A 16,612-nucleotide genomic window follows, 5' to 3' on the forward strand; every position below is an offset into this window, starting at 1 on the left:
TCACTCTTTTAAAATCTTGTTGAATAGGTGTGCCTTTTACCTAGTCCGTGTTTCCTCCTCTTTGTGGCAAATCAGTTGATTGTAAACAGGTTTCCTGTTGTTGTACTAACGGAGGCTAATTGATGGGTGAATTTCCAGTATTCTGTTTGTACAGTTTTTTGTGTGTACTCTATGGGGAATTGTAAAGAGGAAAGGGATTCCTCTCAAACTGGCTTCTGTTCAGTGCATTGCTTTTCTGTCAGGCCTCCCTGTTCTGTCTTGCTTGGCATCACCACAGCAAACAGTATGAATTGGTAATATGAAGCATAATTTTACTATGAAAGTAAAATACTTGCAGTTGTAACTAAAAATTTGGAAGTTAGTATAGCTTCTATAAACATTTCAACCTCTTGCTTCCCCTGGTTTGCTTAGACAAAAGGATCATTATCCCGTTAATGATCTTAGTTTACTAAGATTCAGCCTGGAGTTAAATGTTATATCTGAGATATAAACAGTGTTTTATAATAACTTTTTGACATCCGCTTTAGCAGCACTAGTAGGTGCTGATGCTATACAATTCACATCTCCAGATAGATTTATAGGAAGGCATCAGAACAACAGATATTAAACTCTAGCAGAAAATTTAAATTACATTGGTTATGAGGTCAGGACCTTTTCTTTCAGTCATGAGCCACTATGGATAAGCATGGCTAGAATGAAGAACTTGTGACACTTTAAAAGTCCACTGTTACCCATTACTATCCCTGTGATTCTCTGCTTTCCAGTGGTAGCATTTTTGTCAAGCCCTGATAGGTCATAATAGTTTGGATTTTAAAACTTCCATTGGTCTCTCTGGCCTTAAAATCATGTAATTCAGATTGCTGCTGCTGTTCCCTGTTTTTCCTTCCCTTACACTTCAGTTCCAATATCATTTTAGAACCCACTGCCTCGGACTTCTAGAGGTAGAAAACAAGGCTCCAATCCTATATTTGGATCCATTCAGGAGGGCCCGATTGCATGATAAGGACCCAAGTGTTGTATTGCCTCTGAAAGCTTGATGCCTGGCTTTCAAGTGGTGTAAAGCATTAATCTCTAACTCTAGTGTCTCATTTAATATTAGCTGCTAATATCATGTCCGAATTGAAGTGGGTGTATGAATTAGATATCTATTAACATTTAATTTATAAATTACAGACATCTTTGCACTCTGAGCATATAAACAATTCAGTACATACAAATAATACAAAAATACATCAAGGTGTGCTAATGCCATCTCAATGAAATGCAGCCTCATCTCTCTTTCTCGCTTAGTTCTTTCTGTAGATTAAAAGATTCCATCCATATAGAGTGTTTCAGCTGTCAGGAATGCCAAAGGGGAACGATAGCTGTTGGCTTCTTAAACCTCCTGTCATGAAGTTTAGGAATGAGCCATGCTGGTGCAACCTGTTTGGTCATTGATTTGGATTACAATGCATTAGCTAGATCTCTTGGGAAATTTAAACGTGTATCAACTGCTGATAATAAGACTTAGGTATATTATAACTGAGTTATTTTAGAGGTCAAGGGTGATTGGTTTTAAAATGGAAATTTTGGAATACTAAATGCCCTCTGATGTATTTCCTTTCATGTTTTCAGCCCTTCATATACAGTAACTTTGGGAAGTGTATGTTATCTGTGATGTCTTTTTCTATTTTATGGCTTTTAGTCCTGCTTAACTCAGTCTCTAGAAAATAATTAGCATTCATACCCATTAGCCACTCATTTTTGAGGTTTTGCCTTGAACTTTGGCCAAAATTATCATGAGTATTCCATTACAAATGATTCTTTTACTACTAATCTGATCCCAGTCTCACTGAAAACAGCATTTTTCTGAAACAGAGATTCTTATAGGGACTTTTGTGGAGCTTCTAACCTCCACATGGACTCCATAGGGTCTTTTGTGTAACGTGCTGGGTTAAAGGAATTTAAAGAATCCACAGGCTTTACATTTGCTTGGTTTGTGAAGCATGGAGACTCCTTAAAGTCCATTTCCAAAGTGGCCAGGTTAAAAAATGTTGGAACAGTTCAAGTAAACACATAGCCATATTTGCAACACCTATAATGTTAATTTATATGGTGCAACATAAATAGTTCTGTGACAGGGGAGCCAATTTTTTTCTTGACAGCTTTATATTTTAACTCTTGCACCTCTATACCTGTGCAAATTCCTGTATAAAAGTGGAGATGAAGCTGAAGAGATGAAAGTATCAGAAACATAAAATAATAAAAACCATAAGAGAACATCCATAGTTGCCATATTGTTTTGTCATCTTGGAGATTATTTTGCCATTGTGGTCCACACTAAAGTAAGTTGTTGTCTCAGTACTTAGACATTGGTAATGATTAAGTTGGATTGTTGTAAAATTCTAGGTAGTCATCCTGAGCAGTCAGCCTGAATGGAATTTTTTGGCACTTCTAACTTTCTAATCTGAAACTAATGCTTGTGTTTTTATCACAAAGGCAGGAGGCAAGAATAGAGTTGAAACTTTACTTGGAATTTCCTTTTTTGAAAAAAATGAGCATATACTCCTAAAGCAATTAAGATACATCTGTTTGTGTAATATTTTAGTTTGCCCCTTAAGTGATTTATAGGAAACTGGGAATGTTGCTTTAATAGATTCAATAAAAAGACAAATAGAAAAATATCTGTCTTTTATACTTTTTCCGTCATTCTTTCAAATATAAAATTTGAATAAATAAATATTGACAGAAAGTATCATAATATGGTTTGTGTTACAGGTGGTGTAATACCAAGGGCTGCACTGCTGCTACATCACAATTTTGTGAGGTTTCAGAGAGTAGTTCTGGTAAGGACACTCAATGATTTATCTATTTATTTTTTAAATAGAGGTGGACTATTATTTTTGATATAAATTGGTATCATGCATTCATCTTATTGGTTAGGTATTAATATGTGCAGTCTGCTGAGTTTTTACATTATGTATTATTTTATTTGATAATTTTGAACAGTATTGTCTCCTTGAAGTATGGAGCCATTATCATCTTAATATGGATCAACTTTGTACTTTTTTTTTTAAATGTTTCATACACAAGATATTGCACATGGGCTGAAGGATGTATATTTCAAGTGTTAAAACTTTGGCTAGTTTAAAAAAAAAAGCACTTCAGTGGTCATATTTACTCAGACAAACTGTACAATTACTAGTCCTCTTTTCCCTGATTCTAATTTACTACAATAATGAGGTTTTTTTTTATTTTATTTTTTTAAAATGTATATAAGTGAATTCCCCCTCTGGTCTCTCTTGACCTCTTGAATTTTTCTTTAACCTGCTTCTCTTATCTTTAGTCTATTGTCTGTTTCATGGCCAGAGCCATAATAGAGGTGAGATTACTCACTTTTTTTAATAAAGGGAAGATTATGAACTGAAAACCGACAGCAATGTTCATGTACTGTATGAGAGCACAATTGTGCCTGTTCTTGCAGTAGTAAGTAACTGATACTGTACTTGTATCTGTGGAATTTTTAATATATGCTGTAATTTAACAAATATCTTATAGGTGTAGCAGACTTCTTTTCCCCACCATCCATTACAGTTTACAGTAACCCTTCATTGTGAAGAATCATACATCTATAGAGGTAGGGTTACCAGATAGCAACTGTGAAAAAACGGGACAGAGGGTGGGGGGTAATAGGCACCTATATAAGAAAATGTCCCAAAAAACGGGACTGTCCCTTTAAAAACTGGACATCTGGTTACCCTATATAGAGGACACTCAAAGACAGAGGTTGGTTGTTTCAACAAGCCACTTCAAGTGTACACAGGAACAGAACAGAGAGAAGGATCTCACTGACTTCAAGTCTCGATTCCAGAAGTGTCTGGTTACTCTAGCCCCAGTCCAGCAAAACACTTGAGCAATTGAAGTCAGTGGGGCTACTCTCGTGCTTTCATTGAGAATTCCAAATGGGATCACCTATTCTTTGTGGTTTAAAAAAAAAGAGGGGGGGGGGGAGAGAGAGAGAAAAGAGGGGGCAGGTAGGAAGACCTTCAGATGTGGGAGTAGGGTTTGTTGGCACTGGGCAGTGCTGAGGCCCACAGCTAGGAATGGGGAAAGGGACATCCATTTGTAGATTTGTGCTGGTAAGAATAAAGAGGGAAGCAATTTTCCATGTTATCACTGGATTGTGAATACAAGCATTCCCTTAAAATTTGGACATGCTTGTATGCATGTCTGTTTTTCAACATGCAGTTATGTTTACTAGAGTATGGAATATATACACAGACGCACGAGCACAGATAATAATATACACTTCCACACTATTATGTAGTATGCATCCGATGAAGTGAGCTGTAGCTCACAAAAGCTTATGCTCAGATAAATTGGTTAGTCTCTAAGGTGGCACAAGTACTCCTTTCTTTTTGCGAATACAGACTAACACAGCTGTTACTCTGAAACTTCCACACTGTGATTTCTGAGTTTCAGAGGGGTGGAAAGACATGCCCTTCATACTTATGTAAAAGAAAAGTGGAATAATTAATTAATTAACATTAATCAGCTATTCTTTTTCTTTATCCTCCTGCACCCCCAGGTGCACAGAGCCTCTGCCAGCTTCCACCGTTTATTTCGGTCTTGTGCTGGTCTGTTCAGGCTTCTGTCATGTTGATGGATTTAGCTTCTTTCTTTTCTGTTCTGCATAATGTTTCTCTAGATCTCCCTCTTTTTCTCTTTCCAGGTGGTGTACATATTATTACTTGCTATGAAAGTCGTGTTGGTAGCATCCTTAAAGCGTATCCCCAATTGCCATATCTTACCATATTTGGTGGTTTAGATTGGCTTGGTCTATTTAGACTTTCCAGTGTTGAAAGAAGCACTTTCGAATGGACTCTGAAAATCTACTGCAGGCATTTACTTTGGAATGAATTGGTCTTCTCAATTTCTGTTGTAAACTTCAGTAACTCTCTTCCATAAAGGAGGACAGGATGCTCATGTTAAAAATTCATATTTTATGTCCATGCCAATCAAGCTACTTTTCCAAATCTTTTCAAGTTTATGAAAGCTGTTTGCTGTTTTTGAAATTTGTTGTTTGTCATCTAGCATGGTGTCACTGTCATTGCACATCTCACTCCTGACATAGGTAAAGTGACTGACTTTTAGTGTTTCTTTCTCCACTCTAAGGTTACTTTTGGAACACTGATAGCCATATATTTTTTCTTCCTCTTGTTGATACAGCAAAACAAGTTGGTATGTTTATCTGCCAAAAGCTTTTCTTCCATTAAGTGATATGTTGAATAAGGAGGACAGTGTCATCACCAAAAACAAGGTAATCCAGTTGTGCTTTGTCATTTGTCCATAAAATTCCTTGGTTGCCTTCTGCAGTTACTTACCTCATGACATAGTCAATGACCATTGCAAACAATAGTTGGGATATAATACACCCATGCCTTGCTCCATCAATCAAGCCATTGACTGATGATGTCACTATCTCCGACTACACATTCAGCATTATATAGATCTTTGGTGATTCTGATTATTTTTTCTGGTATTTCATAGAGTGCTATAATTTTTTAAAGCCTGTCTCTGTGTACTCCGTCAAGCCTTCTAGAAATCTATAAAATTTATCACAAGAGGTGCTTGCCATGCCTCGCTTAATTGTGTAATATATCTGAAAACAACAGCATGGTCTGCACATGATCTCAAGGACTAAAACCTGGATGTTCCGTCTAAGTTGAAGATCCGTTTGTTTCTTGATATCTTCCAGGATGATGTTGCCCGTGATTTTTCCAGGTACTGAGAGTAATGTGATTCCCCTTCAATTATTGCAGTTGGTTAGATCACCCTTCTTTGGCAATTTCATTATAAAGCCTCTCTTCCAATTCTGTTGGGTTCTTTTTCTTCATTACATCTACCCAGAAACACAAAGAAAGTCTGGAGGACTATTCTATCTCTCTCTTTTAAAGTATCTATTCAGTAATGTTACCTTCTCCCAACTGCTTTCCCATTTTTGCGTTTACTGATGGCTCTTCTAACTTTTTCCATTATTCTATCTCCTGAATCAATATCAAGCTCTAGTGGTAGGTTGTCTTCATGTATTTCTAGTAGTTTGCTAGGGGTTAGTCTATTTAAAAGAACCTGAAAATGTTCTGCCCGTTTTTTCCCGTGTTCTGCTTCTATACTAAGAGTATTTTCATTTGCATCTTTAATAGGGCTTCCAATACTGGTAAAGTTTCCTGTTAGCTGTTTAATGATCTTATATAAGGTTGTCAGGTCAAGTCCTGAGCAAGCACTTTAGCCTCTTGACATATTTGTATCAATATATGCCCTTTTAGCTCTTCTAGTGTTCCTTTTTACCTTTACCGAACTTCTGTATGCTTCTCACCACTTGCTTGTCTCTTCACACGCATTCTCTTAGCCTGCATGAGTTTTTTGCTTTACACTTCTCTTTTTCACTGCTGCCCAAGTAGCACTGCTAATCCATTCTTCCGTTTTAGATTTCATTGTTGTTGGAATCGTCTTAGCAGTCTTTGATGTTTTCCCACAGAGTATCAGTGTCTTAGTTCTTCAGTTAACTCCATTAGAACACTGAACCTGTTCTTCAGTTCAAGCCAAAAGCACTTTTTGTGTTTGGGTCTTTTAACTGTGAACTGTTGATGTGTGGTCGTCTTTTCACCGTCTTCATTCTATTTAACTTGATATTCAGCTTAGTGATAAAAAGACCGTGGTCACTGCCCACATCTGCTCCCCTGTACACATCCACATCTGCTAATGAGCTGCGAAACACTACTGAAATGCAGAAGTTTTCTGTCTGGTTCTTTGTAGTACTGTCTGGGGAATTCCATATCACTTTATGGATTTCATTATGAGGAAATAGTGTTCCACCTATCACTATGTTGTTTACACTGCAAATTTCTACTAACCGTTCACCATTTTGGTTCATGTCCAAATCCCTGCTGCACTTTCCATAACTTCATGCAACCCATCATTGTTACTGCCAACATTTGCACTAAAATCGCCCATAGTCACTAGGATATCATGTTTTGGGACCTGGGTTAACGCATCCTATAACAAATCCTAAAAAGAATATTACTCATCTGGCTTTTTGTTCCCTGGTGCATAGCATTGCATGACTTTTAGTTTGAAGACTCTAGTCTGAACATGAACTCTAATAATTCTTTCATTGCCTGATTCCACTTAGTCAGTGCCTACTCTGCTTCATTCACCATTAGGATTGCTATGCCAGCTTCATGTCTACTACCCATGTTCACGGCGTAGATGATGTCTTATTTGTTTCTCTAATGTGTAGTTTGTTTGAACCTGTCCATCTCCGCTTGCTGATTCCAAGGGCATCAAGATGGTATCTATCCATTTCTTTAATTACTTGAGCAGTTTTAGTAGCTTCATACACTATTCTCAGATTCCAGAATCTGATTTTCATTACTGACCTGGCTTTGAGCACCAGGACTTTTCAGGACATGGGTTTCCTTATGGGTTTGAGAAATGTCCATCATATTCTTCAGTTGAAGTTGGTCTCCTGTTCAAGCCTCCTGCATACCAATATGACTTCTGTAGGAAGTTTTCTGTGGCAAGTTTGTTTTTACGTAGTGAGATTACCAGTGCTATGTACAACCTAAGGTCCACGGCTCCTTATTCATTATTCAGAGCTGCCCACATGTGGACACTCCCCATCCAACACCTGGGGGATGCGCTTGGTAGCTTTGGATGCCGCCAGATTAATCAGCTATAACATAAGGAAATTCTGAAAGGCATTCACATTGTAAGTATATAAACTAATTGCAGGTGAAGACGTCGGGAAGTCATTGAGATCAAAGGAATATGGTATTGAGAATCTGTAAAAATGATTTAAATGCTGTGAGCATTATTTATTAGGGTACAATGATCTCTAGAAAAGTTAGTGGGCTTTCCCACCCCATTAACTTATTATTTTACTGACCCATGTTTTTAAGTGTGTTCATGTTTTTAGAATTGTAGAAATGTGAGAGCTGCAGTTTTCCCTTCTGAAACCGTGTTTCAAATGTTTGAGGGGAGTACACCTTACACTGTTGTCGGCATTGGCTATATTTGCAAACCTATCTCATGTAATATGGCAGCATTTGGTAAGGAGAAGCCCTACAACTAAACTAGCAGAGGTAGTTACTGTAATTACCTCATCCCCCAAAAGAAACAGTGGAGGTCATTTGTGGGGCAATTAGGAGACATCTTCACTGCAGCTGCCTGTATAATAGCTATCCTGCGGATACAAGATGCAGCATATTTCCATCACTGCTGCTGCTTGGCTTTTACAAACTGCAAATATTTTCTCTTCACAGTAAATTTTCTAAAGGGGGAACAGTCTAATATTTCTAATTGCACCTTAGCAATGTAAATACTTTTCTCTGAACATGTAATTTAGTTATTTTACCATTAGCTTGGAGAAAATGTTTAATTCAAAATGTTTTCTTTGTAAATGGCTCAGAGACCATCTTTATATGTCTTTATATACATAAAAATACATTTCAATTTTATATATCACGTTAAATGTTTCTGGATACTGAAACTATATCTCAGTACACTCTATCCTTATCATGCTGGTGAATGATCATCAGGTTTTGAATAATGATTATCTTCAGTTGGGATGAACTGAGAAATTTCTCAGGAATAAAAGCAGACATATGACATTGTCCTGAGCAATAAAGGGGAGGAAGCATTGCCCTGGTTTTCAACTTCTCCTCGTGTGTGGCTCCTTTATGCCTTTCAAACCACTTTTACGAATAGCTTCTTTTTCAGACCCTACTGGTTTTCTTGCACAGGCAATTAGTGCAGAGCTTTAATGTAAAAATGATCTTTTGTGTGCATATGTGAGAGATGCAGTGAAGACTTCATGATGGTGTGATATAAAGGCTTTGAAGGAATTGAATATGCTATGTTCCTCACAAATACACCATTATGAATTCTATGTATCTCACATATTTAACAGAAAAGCAAAAACATGTCTAAAAATTATGACGGTTTTGAATATTTTGTTGAGACTAATTGTTGTACCTGGTCACATGTACAAGCAGGCTACCTTGGTAGTAAAAGGCCACCTTTACAATGCTTTAGATTAGAAGGAAAGAAAAATAATACATTCTTAAATCTCTAAAATTAACTTTAAAATAGATTTTTACATGGAAAAGTGTCATAATTTAAAAGTCCAGTATCTAGGAACTATCTGGGGCTAGAACTAAGTGGTGGAAACCAAAGCATCTCCCTTTTCAAGTGCTATAAAGCTCCTGTTTCTAGACTTGCAAAGTTGCAAGATCTGACTTTGTCACTGGATTAGGACTGTCTATGTCCTGCCTTAAGAATATTTGGTTTCAGTCAGGGAATATAGGTCTCGAGGGGAAAAGGAGGAAGCATATTTGTGGCAAGTAAATTTTTAAAAGAAAATGGTTGCTGCTTGGAAGTTTAAAGTGTTAGAATAACTCCCAGCAGAAACTGATTTCTGTACAGGGCATAGGAGATGTTGTCAGAGATGATGGAATTTACCATGTGGCTCTACAACATATCAGCTGCACATCACTTCCACATGTGTTCACATACACAGTAATAAAATATTATGTGTATGTGTTTCAGTGGAGCCCAGTTAGGCCTTGATTCGGTAAACCACTTAAGCACATGCTTAACTTTAAGGAGAATAAAGTAAGAGTCAAAAGAGTAGGCACCTGCTGGAAGCACAGGTATGTGTTTTGTCAAAATAATGTGGACACCTTTGAAGGGAATCATCAGGACATATTCATATGCAAAGCACAATAGAGTTAAGGGTCTTCAAGTGCATTTCCTTATCAACACAATCACTGACAATTGAGGAGATCAGCAGTTCACACTAACACCCATATTAACCTCATTTCACATGATTTACCCAAACTCCAGTACCCAGCTGCATTTACAGACTACTCGGCTCCACAAAAAAAATTTCCCTTTTTAATTTCAATATATAATCAACCAAAAAGCATGCAGCCAGTTCCTCCCAATCACACTAAGGTCCAACCTCAGTTGAATTAAGAATTGTTTCCTTCAAAGGTACACAGTGGAAAAACCTAAATAATATGGTGTTTGACATAACAAAGTTACGGTAGCGTGCTTGAGTGTGATTGGGAGGAACTGGAGATTGGATGTGTGCATTGTAGTTGGGTTTGTGTTGGAAATGAAAGGGAGTTTATTGTGCCTCGGAGGAGTCTACGTGTGGTACAAGTTGTGGATAGAATTGCATTGAGGTGGGCTTAAAAACAAACAAACAAACAAACACCTATCTAGTTGCAGGGCTTCCAGGTGGCAGCTTGTCAGAGCTGCCTGCATCCCTGCTGAAATCTCAAGTATCCAGCCCAACTCCTTGTACTGTTCGGCCTCCACAGCGCTAGCTGTGGTGCCTGCTGAACAGGTAGTTTCATTGCCCTCTCCTCCCCTGGGACTATTCTCCCTGCAAATTCCTGCCAGGGAGAATATCGTGAAAGCAGCAGCAGCAATAAAGAAAAAGAAAAAAAGGAGGGGGAGAGAGGAAAATAGAGAACACAGTGTTTGCCCCAGGAACTACCAAAGCCCCTCATATGCTCTAGGTACTACTGACAACAGCCCCCTACACTTAGAACTGCCAACACCAACAGTAACCCCTTGCTCCCTTCTCCAGGCACTGCCCATCCAACTAACCCAGAAATCCCCAGCCCCTGTTGCTCCAGAAACTACCACTACCAGCTCCCTGTCCCAGGTACTCTCTCATATGCACCCACCCTAGGAATGCCCAACAGCAGCAGACATTCCCCTGCTTCAAGAACCACAAGCCTCAGATACCCACACATCCAGCTGCCCTGGGAGCTACGACGTGTGTGAAATACATTTTTTGTTTTATACTGGTTTTATTCAAAGAATTGCCTAATAGTTTGCACTAATAGGAAGGATCGTAGACTGGAATCCTGCATATAGTGCAATAAAAGAAGATATGTGAATGCTTTATCAGTTCTTGCCTCCTTTTTTCGAAGAGATGTAAATTATGAAGTAGGACAGTAATGAAATTGATCCGTCTCTTCGAAGGTGTAAACCAGACTAGCTGTGGGTGCCATTTTGCCTATGGCTCCAGTAGTTCATATCCACATGTAACTGTTCCCAGGCCTGGGTGGAAGAGTCAAGATCAGCAGTGACAAACTGCTACTATGAAATTTGCTCTACATTTAATGCAGGGGGGAAAGGTGGCTGGAATCTCACAGTGCCAGAAATGTACTATTTGTGATATACTGTTTATTTCTTAGAATAGCCTTTACTGGTTTTGAAAGAAGTTTGAACTTGGCCTTAAAAGACTTTTTGTTGTTTTTGTTTTGCAATCAGTGGTTAAACAGATGTTAAGTAAACAAGAGTTTATCTGAAAAAGGGTATGTTACAGCTTGTACCTCCACCCAGTAACAGAGTACTTGTGCAAATCTGGAGTCATCCTGACTGCTGCCAGGTAGAATATGAATTGTCTGAATTCATGGTTTTCCATTGTTGCCGCATCCTTTAGATACTGGGCCTTAGTGTTTTAAATTGCATTTATACATTTGATAGCTTGTATCATAATTTATTTTTTAAGTAATAAAAAGGTTGTTGAACAAAACCTGGTGGGGAAGGTTTTCAAGAATGCCTAAATCATTTAGGAGCCTAAGTCCTATTTTCAACAATGATGCAGTTTGCGGCAAGATTTTCAAAGGTATTTAGGTATCTAAAGATAGATGCTGAGTGGGACTTTCAAAAGCACCCAAGGAGGTTAGTTGCCTAACTCCCAAATCAATGCAAATTAGGTAGGTGTTTTTGAAAATCTCACTTGATACCTATCTGCATCTTTAGGTGCCTAAATACCTTTGAAAAATTGGCCCCTTGGAGCCTAAGACTAATTGAAAGTCAGTAGGACTTAGGCTTCTGTCATGTGGGTGTTTTTGAACACTTTTCCTGACATTTTATTTTAAATGTCATTCTTGTTAAACCCTGAAGTCCAGAAGCATGTTTGTTGATCTTTAATTTTTAACCCTCCCCTCTCTAATTCAGTTTCACAGTATGAGCAGTTGTTTTAAGTATCTCATCCCCCCTTTTTTAAACTGAGAGATAGTGCTGATTTAATTATTTCTTCCTGCTTAGTCAGCCTTTTAATTACATATAGGTACATATGGGGTGAGGTTGGAGGTTGTGTTGTTCTGTGTGGGTTTTTGTTTTTTTTTTTAATTTCCTTTGATTATGTTTGCATTGGTAACAGACTTGGTTTTTGTCATGGTTGAGCATTTTTGAATGAAAAGGGAGCCTGGATGCAGATTGCTTGTGGGGTGCGGGATAGTGAGAAAAGTGGCTTATTTTCCAGATTTAACTCTCCAAAAAAGCAAAGATGGTCTTGAGAATGTATGTGGGAGAGGAAGAGTCCCCCTCTAAACTATATATATATATATAAAAAAAAAACAACAATGGGGAGTCCTTGTGGCACCTTAGAGACTAACACATTTATTTGGGCATAAGCTTTCATGGGCTATAACCCGCTTCATAAGATGCATGGCGTGGAAAATACAGTAGGCAGTTATAAATATACAGCACGTGAAAAGATGGAAGTTGCCTTACCAAGTGAGGGTCAGTGCTAACGAGGCCAATTCAATTAGGGTAGATGCAGCCTATTTCCAACAGTTGACAAGAAGGGGTGAATATCAACAGAGGGAAAATTATTTTTTGTACGTACCCAGCCACTCCCAGTCTTTATTCAGCCCTAATTTGATGGTGTCAAGTTTGCAAATTAATTCCAGTTCTGCAGTTTCTCGTTGAAGTCTGGTTTTGATATTAATGTTACCTTTTTTGTTGTTGTTTTACCAAATAAGTCAATTCGCGGTTACTTGTCTTAGCTGTTCCCAAGATGTTTACCTAGGCCTGAAGGAAACTTGTCAGATTGCTTAAATTTTTATTTTATTCTAGGCTCTATGGCTTGTTTCATGGCTTTGGAGAGCTTTGAGCAGTCTGTGTGATGAATGCTGGCACATATTTTCATTACTAAATACCAGAGTCCAAGTGCAGTATACATTCTCAGTGTGTTTAATATCTGGATTAATGTGGGGAGGGAAAGGGGCGAGTCTAAACTACAGTGTATTTCTATCATTAATATTCATATGCATGAATCTGCATATTTGACATCAGTCCAAAACTCATGGGTAGTAGTGCCCTTCATGCTAATAAATGGAGACCATTATAGAAAGATACTCAGTGTCATCTCAACACCCTTAATTCACTTTGTTCCCTCTAATCAGAGGAGATGCTGCTAGCTATTTCTTCATCCCAAGGCAGGGGAATGTATCTGGCCTAATCTTAAATAAGTAGCAGGTTCTGAAGTAGTAATGCTCAACTAATGGTAATTAAAAATGGAGATTATATTTCTCCCTAGTTAAAAGTTTATATTTTCAGTAGTAAAAACCTCATGAATTGGAGTTGAAAGTTCTCTGAATCCCATGAAATTCTATTTTTTCATTATGGTATTTTCTCACAGGGGCTTTCTATTTCACCCTTCATTTTTCAGAGACAGTGGACTCATAGTAGTTAGTATTCAACAGAACATCTGCCTCAGGAAAAATTTGGCAGCTTTCATGCACTTACAAAAGAATTTCAGAAAAAGTATTTGTTATCCCTAAACTAGATGCTGACAGAGCTGATAATTCTAAAACCTTTCTCCTGGGGAATAGCATATAGGAACAGTCTTAATAATGAGGAAGCAAGTCAGTTTTATTTGCATTTAGAAAAGATCAAACTCTCTCCACCTGCTCTGTGAACAGAACACCTAGTTATTGTCTCTTCCCCCCCCCCCCTTCTTCAAATTGCTAGCTTGTATAGCCACTGAAGAAGTTGTGTGATGTGCCTGGTAATCCAGGAGCTTTTCTGAAGCAATTTAACAATTAGAGAACACACATGACTCCTCCATTCCAATAGTGATTATAGAAGACCCCATAACCATTCTCTGTGCCTCTCTTTCTGTCACGCCACCTGGGAAATATTTCCCTTGCCTCATGTGTGCTTATGATTTATGTTGATAGTATAGCATAAGCTAGTTTTTATCTTTTATAGGTTAGTTTTGACTAATCTTTATGCTAATACAAAAGACATTTTATTTTCACATATGAATTGCTTTAAAAAAAAAAACCATATAGGGGTATTTTGCGTTTGTGGCTTTTTAGACCAGAGCAAAACAAACATGCTCGTGATGCTTCAAGGTCATATTGTTGAAGGAGGTCATGTTCACTTAGCCATCTCTGTCTAAGAGACCAGTGTACTTGGATCTGAGGCCCTCAGTTGCTCACTGGAAAAGAAGGAATGGGCCACAGAGGATTTTTCTGCGTACTTTGAGCCCTTAGTACCTCCAGCAACTTCTTTTTAAACAAAATAATAATAATAAAACCCCCCAGAGCAGCATTCCAAGGCAAGTTGTAAATGAGTGTGCCTGTTCTGCAGCACCCAGCCTCAGTTTTCCCTTCACCTAGGAGCACCCCAATAAGTCCACCAAGGCTCGTGTTGCATACCAACACACCTTCTTGGGGAGTAGTTTATTAACCTACAGGGACTAGTTTATTAACCTGTTTGCGCGAACTCCATCTCTTTCGTCCCAGTTTCCCACTGCATACAGACCTTCTTTCCTGAAGGTCTGTCTGTGTTGCAGATTCAAATAAAGTCTCTTTCTGAGGTATTCCACTGAGGCCTCTCCTTTCTGAGGCCAGGCTAATTTTTCACCGTCCCTTTTCTCTGAGGTCTGTTTTCAATTTTCCCAGCTAGTACAGCATCTCAGTCCTCCTGACTTCTCCCAGTCTCTGGGATAGCCAGGCCATTGTTCTTGGGCTTTGCTCTCTGGAGTCTCAGGCCAAGCTGCCAGAAGGCTTCCCCCACTGCTTCTCTCAGAAATCATGTTGGAGCTCGGCCCCAGCTCAAACGGCTCCCTGGCTCCTCGTCTCTGTTTCCAGAAGCACTCCCCGATACTCCTTACTCTTTCTCACAGAAAGCTCTCAATCTCCCTCTTCTGTCCACTCTTCCCTGCCTTGTAAAATCCAGATACTTTCCTTTTCTGTCAATCAGCAGCAGCCAGTTGGTCACAGGGCCTTCCCTTTCATTCTGTGACACAAATCAAGACACTGAAGCAGAGGGTTTCAAGAAGTGTTCCAAATCGAGGAACACTTACAAATTTCATTATTATATAAGAGGGGCCTATTATCAAGGGGCATCAGTGAAAAAGCCTCCTTGGTTCCCACAGATCCATCGATGGAGGTGGATTATGTTTTTATTTCGGTATGTGACAAAATTACCTGTTTTTGTTAGGGTCTAAACTTAACACTGGATCTATTATTATTTTTGTAGCACGGTAGCACTGAAAAATCGTGATCGAGGTCCCGTTGTGTTAGGTGATGAACAGACAAGCAGCAAAAAACAGAGAGTGCTGCTCCAGAGAGCTTATTGTCTACATGGCAGACAGTGTGCAACAGGTGAACAAAACAGACAGGCTGGGCGTGGTGGAGGTGAGAGAATGAGGTAACAATAAAATGAACAGTGTTTAGTAGAAGGCAGAAGTCACAGCTTGTTGGGAATGAGCTATGACTAGGGAATAGCAGGACAGACCTTGTGGTGGGAGAGGAGGACGAGAGCATAGAATGGTGATAATCAAGGAAATGTCTATGGAAGAAAGTAAAGAGAGGCCTGGAAGGAGGGAGCTGAGAGAGGAAGATAAAGTCATTGGTGTTGATGATGATCAAAAAGGGGAACTCTGGAATGGAGAGACGAGAGAGAGAGCAATGTTTGGTGAAGAGCTAGTTGAAGTGAATGGTTAGTTTGGTGAGTGGGAGAATTGATTTGAGGTGTGAGCAAGAAGATGAGTGTTTAGTGGTTGCAGAGGCCATCAGCATGGAAGTTAAAGTCACCGAGGATAGGTGGGAGATTATGATGAAAGGAAGATGGCAAGCTAGGAATCAAAACCCGGTAACAGCATTGTGGGGAAAGAGGCGAAAAGAGCTGGAAGGAGTGCTGATTACAGAAGGAGTAAGAATAGGGAGAAGCTGGAAGCGGCAGAAGCTAAGCATAACATCCCCACCACATTCCTCTGGGAATGATTCTTGGTACAGAGCGCAGGAGCAAATGAAGTTGCTCTAAGAGACTGCAGCTGCTGAGGTGGTTTCACCAGGAAGATCCAGATCTCTCTAAGAACCTGGAGATGGCTGGGGCAGGAGGTGAAGGTCACAGATGGCTGTGATGCTTTTAGAGATGGGACAAGCATTCCACAGAAAGCAGGACAAGGAGAGATCAGAGGTGATGAGGGATGGTCATGAGGCTAGAAAGGGAGGGACCAGAAGGGCAGAAGTGGTGATGGGGGGTGGAGTGGATGGGGGGCCAGGTTTGGGGCAGATGTCACTGGAGGTGAGGAGAGGGTGGTTGAGGAGTGTGTTGGATTTATGTGGCTGGGAGGAGGGGGATAGAGATGGGGAGGAGAAAAAGAACAGGTAAAGCTGGTGGAAACTGTAGATGGTGAGGGTAGTGGGAAAGGGGAAACAGAGCAGGTGGAGAGTTTCAGGATCTATCTCTGCGACCGCAAAACAGATAATTGATTTCTTAACAAAACTCAAGTGGTATGCTCATC

General features: G+C 39.2%; 1 protein-coding gene across 13 annotated transcripts in view; it reads left to right on the top strand.

Moving 5' to 3' along the window:
* Nucleotides 1-16,612, top strand: part of TBL1XR1 (TBL1X/Y related 1) — a 172,990-nt gene that overhangs the window by 109,681 nt on the left and 46,697 nt on the right. For 2 of the 13 annotated variants that reach the window (XM_073359337.2, XM_073359342.2), the window contains one exon: nucleotides 2,758-2,825. The exons of 8 other annotated variants lie outside the window; for them this stretch is intronic. The gene's annotated coding sequence lies outside the window, so the exon portion shown is untranslated. Of the gene's footprint in view, nucleotides 1-2,757; nucleotides 2,826-15,342; nucleotides 15,501-16,612 lie in introns of all 13 variants that reach the window. 3 more of the 13 variants (XM_073359340.2, XM_073359343.2, XM_078854358.1) reach the window with 2 other exon arrangements.

The sequence above is a fragment of the Lepidochelys kempii genome, chromosome 9, assembly GCF_965140285.1.
Source record: "Lepidochelys kempii isolate rLepKem1 chromosome 9, rLepKem1.hap1, whole genome shotgun sequence".
In the NCBI taxonomy this organism is placed as follows: domain Eukaryota; kingdom Metazoa; phylum Chordata; order Testudines; family Cheloniidae; genus Lepidochelys; species Lepidochelys kempii.